General features: G+C 38.6%; 1 pseudogene; it reads right to left on the bottom strand.

Moving 5' to 3' along the window:
* Nucleotides 1–6,750: 6,750 nt before the first annotated feature.
* LOC113923545 lies at nucleotides 6,751–7,618 on the bottom strand (annotated as a pseudogene).
* Between the last annotated feature and the right edge of the window lie 735 nt (nucleotides 7,619–8,353).

Below are 8,353 nucleotides of genomic sequence, written 5' to 3'. Positions count from 1 at the left end.
AACAATAAATTGAATTCACGGCAACATGTACACGACCAATACTAACAATTTTGTAAAAGAAAGTTTTGTTAAAAGCGGGAGAGAACGGTAGAATGAGTGTCCAAGTGTGAAACTGAGAGGGGGAGAACAGAGGATGCAAAACACAGCTCTGTCTAGTTCTCAACTTTATTTGAACTTGCTCAGTTTGGCTGTTTCTCTTCTCAGTGCATTCTTGTCAAGGTTTATTATTTACCAAGCCTGCCAGTTTATTGCTTTTTCTCCAGATAAAATGTATGATTTTTTATGATTCTGTTTATTCATTGATTCATATGTGCATTTGTTGGGTCATACCCAACAAATAATTATCATTGCACTGCAATCAGTTCTATAGAGATGGACAAGTGAAGATCTTGTCTTATATATCAATAGCTTTCAAATGTGTCTGTGTAACAGAAAAGGCAATATATATGGTTAATAACTTAAACATTATAGTGTTATATAATTAAAAAATATGAACACCTGTAAGTTAACATTCTGGTGAACATCCTTCCCAAAACTGCTCTTTTGCTTGCTCTCTTTCTTTTTCTTATGTTTGTTCATTATTTAGGTGGTTTTAAATACATTTCTGATAGGAAGATAAAGGCTTCCCCATAAGAAATGTTAAAAATATACACAAGATCATAATAAATTAAAAATTCTGAAGCCTCAAACAAAGGATGGTTTTGTTAAATCATTAATGTAGCCAAGTAACAGAAGTTTAGATTTTAAATTGTTTTTGCTGTATTAAACAACATCATATTTGATATCTTGGTGTATGCCTTTTCCAGGTGTGGAATTATTGTGGAATTATTCAACCACCCTGTGTAAAGGCTGCACCACCAACCTTACACAAGTACTTGCTGTGAAGGAAAGTGTATCAGGTATAGCATGGCCTTTTGTGGTTCAAGTAAAGTTGATTATTATTTTGTTCTTTTTGGGTTTCTGTAGATACACTAGGCAAAAATTGAAGGAGGGGCTAGCTAGAGAAATATTTGTTCTGTTAAAGTCTCTTGCTACTTCTAAAAAGCCACTTCATCTGAGTAGACAAAGAAAGAAAATATATGCCTAATTTGGGGCAGCTTAATTTTGAGGCAAAGGCCCTGAAAATGCTGCACAGGGCAACCCACGGTGTGTACCAAAGATTGTTTCCCTGTATGGTGGAATACCACTTTGCACTTTATTTTGCTAGTAAAAATAGCATTGGCCAATAAAAGTAGCAGCTAAATAGTACTGGGCTCAATACAGTATTTCTCTTATTTTATGCTCCCCAGTACCTTAAAAGGAGCTGCTCTGAAGTAACAGAGAAGTAAGTTGAAGTCACTGATGCAACCAGGATTGGATCTACAAAGTTTGACTCCAGAGTCATGCTCTTGACATTAGTTATCTTGACTTTAATAGATATGAAGATGAAAATAAACTCAGGGTGCCTGGGTGGCTCAGTCAGTTAAGCATCTTGCCTTCGGTTCAGGTCATAATTCCAGGGTCCCGGGATCGAGCCCCAGGTTGGGCTCCCTGTACAGCTTCTCCCTCTCCCTCTGCTCCCTTGCTCCTGCTCTCTTGCTCACTTTCTCTCTTCCTCTCTCTCTCTCTCAAATAAGTGAATACAATCTTTAAAAAAAAAGAAAAAATAAACTCTTAAGGAAATTTTAAACAAAATCAATTTTATTTGAGTAAGATACTAACTTACAGATAACTATGCAATATCTTTTTAATCCAGGATTCACATTAATGTATTATTTATTCAGAAATATTTATAAGTACTTCCTATTTGTCAAGTACTGGGACATACAGTGGTGACTAAGGTAGACATGGACCTTACCTTCATAAAGAGGTTGGACGTGGAGGAGACTGGCAGGAAAGCAGGCTGCCATAGGATTGTGGGGTGAAGTCTCTCAAGGTGAAGTCCAGCAGGCTGTGGGTTATGAGGAAGAGGACCCAAACTTCAACCTTAGGTCTAAGGTTTATCTTTAAAGCAGATTAAAGGTAAGTACAAGTGGTTAATTTTACATATACAACTTAAAAACATAGTCCTGTCTAAGAATTCTGTTGGAAATATTAGACAACTATGACATGCAAGGTTCATGGATAGGTTACTTTCTATTTTCTAACTGGCTTCATGGTATGACCAGAATTTCAGATAAAGCTTAGAAAAACATGTAACTTTTGGAAACTTGGCAGTTTTCTTTAGTTTAATGTTTCTCATAATTTATGGATCTCATGGGAAAGTTGTTTATCTCTAGTTTCTGGGATTTGCTAGAACTTTATAGAAATTATCTGACAGGCAGCTTTTGGAGAGATAGAGGTTTCCAAAATTTATATTTCAACCTTTTTATTAAAGTCTCTTGACACCAGATTTCTCAGCTGGTGAGCCAGATTCATTTAGATGGGCTTCACTGTGAAAACTGGGTGTGTCCCATGGTGCTGGCCATGTCCAGCACTGTCTCATCAGAGCACCTTAATGGAGTGGCCTTGTCACTAGGGCATCAGTGATCTTGTGAAAGGGACTATTTGTCTTTGCTCCCTATGCATCTTCAGGGTGTGCACTGCCTGACACAGAGTAGCTGCTCAATAATTATTTGTTAAATGAGGGAAGTATATGTCTGGGAAAACTAAAATGTAGAAAGATAAGTGGATTGATATTAGGGTGTCTGCCATAGCAATTCCCTTTCCATGTTATAAATTCTCTATATCTATTCTGTCATAGGTGTGTAGTATCTGGATAAAAGGCCACCTTAGGTGAACACAATATGTTGAAACAGCTACAATTTCCACAGTCTATTCTGTTCTCCAATGTCAAATCACACTTTTCAGTAAGTGGTATCACCATTTCTCAAAATATCCTAGAGAAGCATTTGAAGCATGTGCTTTGAGGAGATGAGTTTGTTTTCAAAATATAAAGTGTGTTCCTATATGTTCATTTCAAGGAAGATAAGAGAGGAAAGACGGTATGTTCTAATTATCTTTATAATTTGCACATCTTCGATGATAATTTATTGTAACTGAAAGGAACAGCCTCTGCAACATAGATTATGGGCTCTTCTGCTTTGAGCTCAGAGGAATACACATGGTATGTACTGGATCTGAGCACAGAATGCTTCTATCACATCAGCTGTACAGGAGATATTATCAGCCAAACTATATGACATTCACTATCTAATTCCTTTCACTTCTTTTGGTAAAGACACTGAAAGAACTGATTTTAATCTGCGAATACCTCTTTTAAAGAAACTTTGAGAGATTTAGTGCTACTAGAGAAGGTAAAAGATACTGAAGTGTTTGTTAAAAGTGAGGAAAGCTGTAAAACAATGTAGAATAGGAAATGTACGCCTGATGACCTCTCCCCGACCTCAAAAGATAGTGAAAGGGATCTGATACGGATGACAACTGTCACTGGTTATGGATGTTACACTTACTTTCTAATGGAAAGACAACAAAGGCCACACTCAGTGGGTATTCAATGATCAGACAAAACCATTGAGAAGCATGAGGGTCTTACCTGAACATTGGTTCAAAGAAGTGTTCTAGCACTGGGAAACACGTAACAATACATAGAGAAAGGAAACTCGGATTGATGTTTAGTTGTCTACCTAAAATGATCACAAGAGAGGTATAGATGGAAAACTATTCTGCACATGATTTTTTTCAAGGAATATAGTATTGGTTTTGTAGTGCATCTTTCACCTAAATGTTTAGGTGGCATCTGTAAAACTATAGATTCTTTCATCCTTATATCAGAATGCCTGCAGTAATTGTGACACTGGTGTATAAACAGTTATTTCTGTACTGTGTAAATGAGGACATGTACAATTTTATCACAGTTAAATTAAAAATTATAAACTGGGAAAGGTGGTATGTAAATATATGTGTATATATGTGTGTTATGAACCTAAATAAGTTATTGGACATGATATGTGAAATGTGTTTTATTCAGTATGATAGCTATCATTGTAGGAAAGTAGAATAAGTTAAACTTGCATGTCATTTATTTGAATACTTAAAATTTGTGTGATATAAGTGATTTTTCTTATTTGCTTTATGCTGATATTCATAGTTGTACAAATCATTTTTCTGTTCAGACTATTTCTAGGGAATATAAAATAAATATTTTGAAATGATATGTCCCCCTAATCTAATAATAGTCATTTCACTAAAGCCATAAATAGGTGGACATAATGATGAGTGATGTGTCTGAGAACCTTTATGATTTGGGGAATATAAAATAGGGCGAGGTACATCAACTGCAAAAGCTAAAATCCTAGGAAACATAATTATCTATTAAGTATGTCTTTGGTTTGTTATTAATGAATAAGGAATGGGGTCCCCAAGACAGTAGAAATGACTTCATGGGATAATTAGAGGAATGAAAAATGTAAAGGGAATGTTCTCAGTAACTGTTAAGGGGTGTGTGTGTGGGGGGTATACATATTTATATATATCTCGTATACAAATGTATACTTCATTCTTCTAATTACAGTTATTTCACACTTTCCCACATGATTAATGTAAATCAGCTTCCATTTATTAAATACATGGATCTTGTTTCAAATTAATGTACAAGATTTGTGAGTGATCGTGAATCAGTCTTATTTGATTTGAGTGCCTGAATATGACATAGTATGCTTATTTCTATTTTAAAATGTAGTTATACTTTTAATGTGCTTTGATGTTCCTTCCTACTACCTTTTATTATGGTCCATAGATATAAGTCTAAGATAATTAAGAATTTATATCCAAGAGGAGAGAAATAACAATAATTTCTTTCCTGAAGAGTTTCTTTAGCTCAGTTTAAAATGTTTATGTGAGAAAAAGCAATTGAAGAACGTATTTCACATAAGTATTAAATTGTTTTTAACTAATTACTTTTATATCAGAGCATAGAAACATGTATTAAATCTATATATTTAGAGAGACATTCTTCAGTACTCTGTCAATTGTTAGGCATTTTCTTTTTTTTCGGATAAATTATGAAATTTATTTATATTTCACCATTTAAAAGCCAGAACATAACAAATTTCACTTTCTGGAAAGTCATCTTATTAGAAATATATGAAGTTCACTTAATACAAGGAAATCGGTTTCTGGGTACCACCAGTGAAATGGACACACTCTCATCCGTTTCCTCAAATGAAGGCTTTGTCAAATTTCCCTCCAAACTTAGACCTCTCAATTCAGGGAGGTCAGAGTGAACTTTTTCCAGAAATTACAGTGAAGACATGGACCTTAACATTTGGGCCCTCCCAAGCAACATCACATTAGAAAAAATTATTTTGCCCCCAAAGGGCCCTGTCTTTGCTGGTTACTAGGCATCTGCAGCCCCGACTGGCAGAGGGAGAGGCCCCCAACAGCACTACACACAGGCCCAAAGTGCGCTGTCACTTGCAACCTCAGCCACTGACCAGAAAAACTTTCCATGCTCAGTGTAGAGAGGTCTGACACGAAAAAGTGAACCTAAAGCCACATGCCTTTTGGTCAATCAGAGGTTCTGCTCCTACATATTAGACCGACAGCTCTTAGCCTTGTATTTATTGATATTCGTGAAACATGGTGAACTTCAAGTTTCTTGAGCTATTAAAAAAGCAAGCTTCCAGTAGACAGTTTCCATCAAGAAATGCTCACAGGAGACATGTTTTGCCTTCTGAACAGCGTGTCTTGTCAAAAAGAGATAGCAGGCTGTGATACTAGAGTTCCTATAACCTCTGCTTTAGAAGGCAGGTTTTCACACACTGATTTACACGTGGAAACCATTTGTGATAGAAAAACAATACTCAGTTTAATCTAAGTTAACAAATAAAAGATAAATTAACTATAGTATCCACTGGAGCCCCTAAATCTTTTCCTTCTTATTCATTTGAGGACTCCTTCTAGTGCTTCAAGGACAAGAATGTAAGCAGGCTCCATATAGAGAGGTAAACATGACTCAGTCATTTGAAAATACGGCATTAGTTTGAAAATCAGAACCAAAAAGTTATGGCCCTCACGCTGCTCTTAGCTGACCCTCCTCCCCACTTATGGATAAATGGAGTTTAACTTTCCTAACCTAGAAACACTTATTCTCACTAAAAATATATGGTTACACCTTATCCTAAAAAGGCACCATGCAGGCATTTAAGACCGAACCAGTTAATTCTAAGGATGTGCAGGAGTGGTAGGAAAATATCACTAATCAGAACTTCCAGCATCAGATCATGCTAAACCCAGAACATTCACTCCAACAGGCCTTTTGAAATGTTTCCCAGGAGGTAAACTCCAGCTTTTGGCAGCTGCTGCTAAGGGCCAACGAACAAGAACTTCCAGAGCATAGAAGGAGCTCCATCACCAATTGGATACACACACCTCAGGGACAAGGAGAGAAGATGCTGGTCTCATTTGTACTATTCATGACCCAGAAAAGGTCCTGGCTGGCTCAGAGGACCTGAACACCAGATGGGAGGAACAAGTGTGAAACAAGGATAGGTGGAGAAGCTGGGTTCTCTTCCAGAAGAGGAAGCAGAAACTCCACGAAGTAGCTGAGGAGCAATGAAAGACCAGACATGTGACAGAATGAACAGTAGGGAAGACCCCAAAGGAAAGGACGGCTCTGACCTGGAGACCTCTTTCTCTGTCAGAAGGGACCCTATCCTAACACCACAGCTCACTTCCAGGTCTGTTGTACATTTAAGGTGTATGAGTCACATGTTTCACGCCTAACACACAATGGAAGCTCTGGAACAGGAGACGGACAGCAGAGACTGCTCACTGATCAAAGATGGAGCGCTGCAACACCTCATGTCCTCTTCATCAACATTGTAATCCACAAAAGTGTCGTAAGAAAACTGGTGCCAGCGCTGGATGTGCTCTACGAAGCTGGCGCTGTGGTAGTTGGGCTCTCCCCTTGGCATTGAGGCACATATGGGGCAAACCACGGATTTGGTATCCGTGCTATGGGATAACTTGTAGTGTTCCACTAGTCCTTTTTTTTTTTTTTAAGATTTTATTTATTTATTTGAGAGAGAGAGAGAATGAGAGAGAGCATGAGGGGGAGGAGGGTCAGAGGGAGAGGAGCCCGATGTGGGACTCGATCCCAGGACTCTGGAATCATGACCTGAGCTGAAGGCAGACGCTTAACCATCTGAGCCACCCAGGCGCCCCTCCACTAGTCCTTCTTGATCAAAGTTCTTCTCCGGACAGTAAGAGCAAGGAAAGGTGTAACGGTTTGGGACGTTCCTTGGCTGAAGGGAGGCATCCTTGGTGGTGGCCTTCACACCTTCCATGATGTAATTCTGGTACTTGGAACAGGTAGCCACGTGTGCCCGGACCTTGGATAGGAAGAAATTTTTACCGCAGCCATGGCAAGAAGTCTCTGTGCTCTCAATCTGCCGCTCGAGCCCCGCGGCTCGGACGCCAGGTGCCAGAGTGCTGCGGCACACCCCACAGACCGGCTTCTTTGGCTTCAGACACTGCTGCAGCATGCAGAGCAAAAGACGTGACCGCAGGGCACTTGCACCGGCTTCTCGTACACCTCTAAACACACGGGACGCGTGAGGCGGCCCAGCGGGTAGGCGTCCGCTGCGAGCCCAGACGCCTGCGGACCACCCTCACAGTCCTGCTGTTGTGCCGCCATCTTGCAGCCGCGCAGCTAGGTATTTTCTTAATATTTACAATTAAAATTAAGACATATAATGTTAGAGTGTCTTTCTCATCTAGGTAACTATTTTTATTTCTAGAAAATTGGATTCTTCTCTTTATAGGATTTTTTTTAAAGATTTTTTTTTTTATTTATTTGACAGAGAGAGACACAGTGAGAGAGGGAACACAAGCAGGGGGAGTGGGAGAGGGAGAAGCAGGCTTCCCGTGGAGCAGGGAGCCCGACGCGGGGCTCGATCCCAGGACCCTGGGATGGTGACCTGAGCCGAAGGCGGACACTTTAAGGACTGAGCTACCCAGGCGCCCCCTCTTTATAGAATTTTGACAAAAAAATCTATATACATATTTTATTTTAATTTAATACACTCTTTCTTGTGATACTTGGGGTGCACTTTTGTCCTGATAAGTCCATCTTCAGCTCAGGAGATTCTTTTCCTTCCTTCCTTCCTTCCTTCCTTCCTTCCTTCTTTCTTTTTCTTTCTTTCTTTCTTTCTTTCTTTCTTTCTTTCTTTCTTTCTTTCTTTTTCTTTCTTTCTCTTTCTTTCTTTCTTTCTTTCTTTCTTTCTTTCTTTCTTTCTTTCTTTCTTTCTTTCTTTCTTTCTTTCTTTCTTTCTTTCTTTCTTTCTTTCTTCCTCTCTTTCGATTATTTATTCTCCAACATTTACTCCATTCTCTTCTGATACTTTTAATAAGTCAATATTATATGTTTTAG

This window comes from Zalophus californianus, chromosome 9 (genome assembly GCF_009762305.2).
Source record: "Zalophus californianus isolate mZalCal1 chromosome 9, mZalCal1.pri.v2, whole genome shotgun sequence".
NCBI lineage: Eukaryota > Metazoa > Chordata > Mammalia > Carnivora > Otariidae > Zalophus > Zalophus californianus.
The sequence above is the reverse complement of the archived record's forward strand: the minus strand, read 5'-3'. Positions and strand labels throughout refer to the sequence as shown.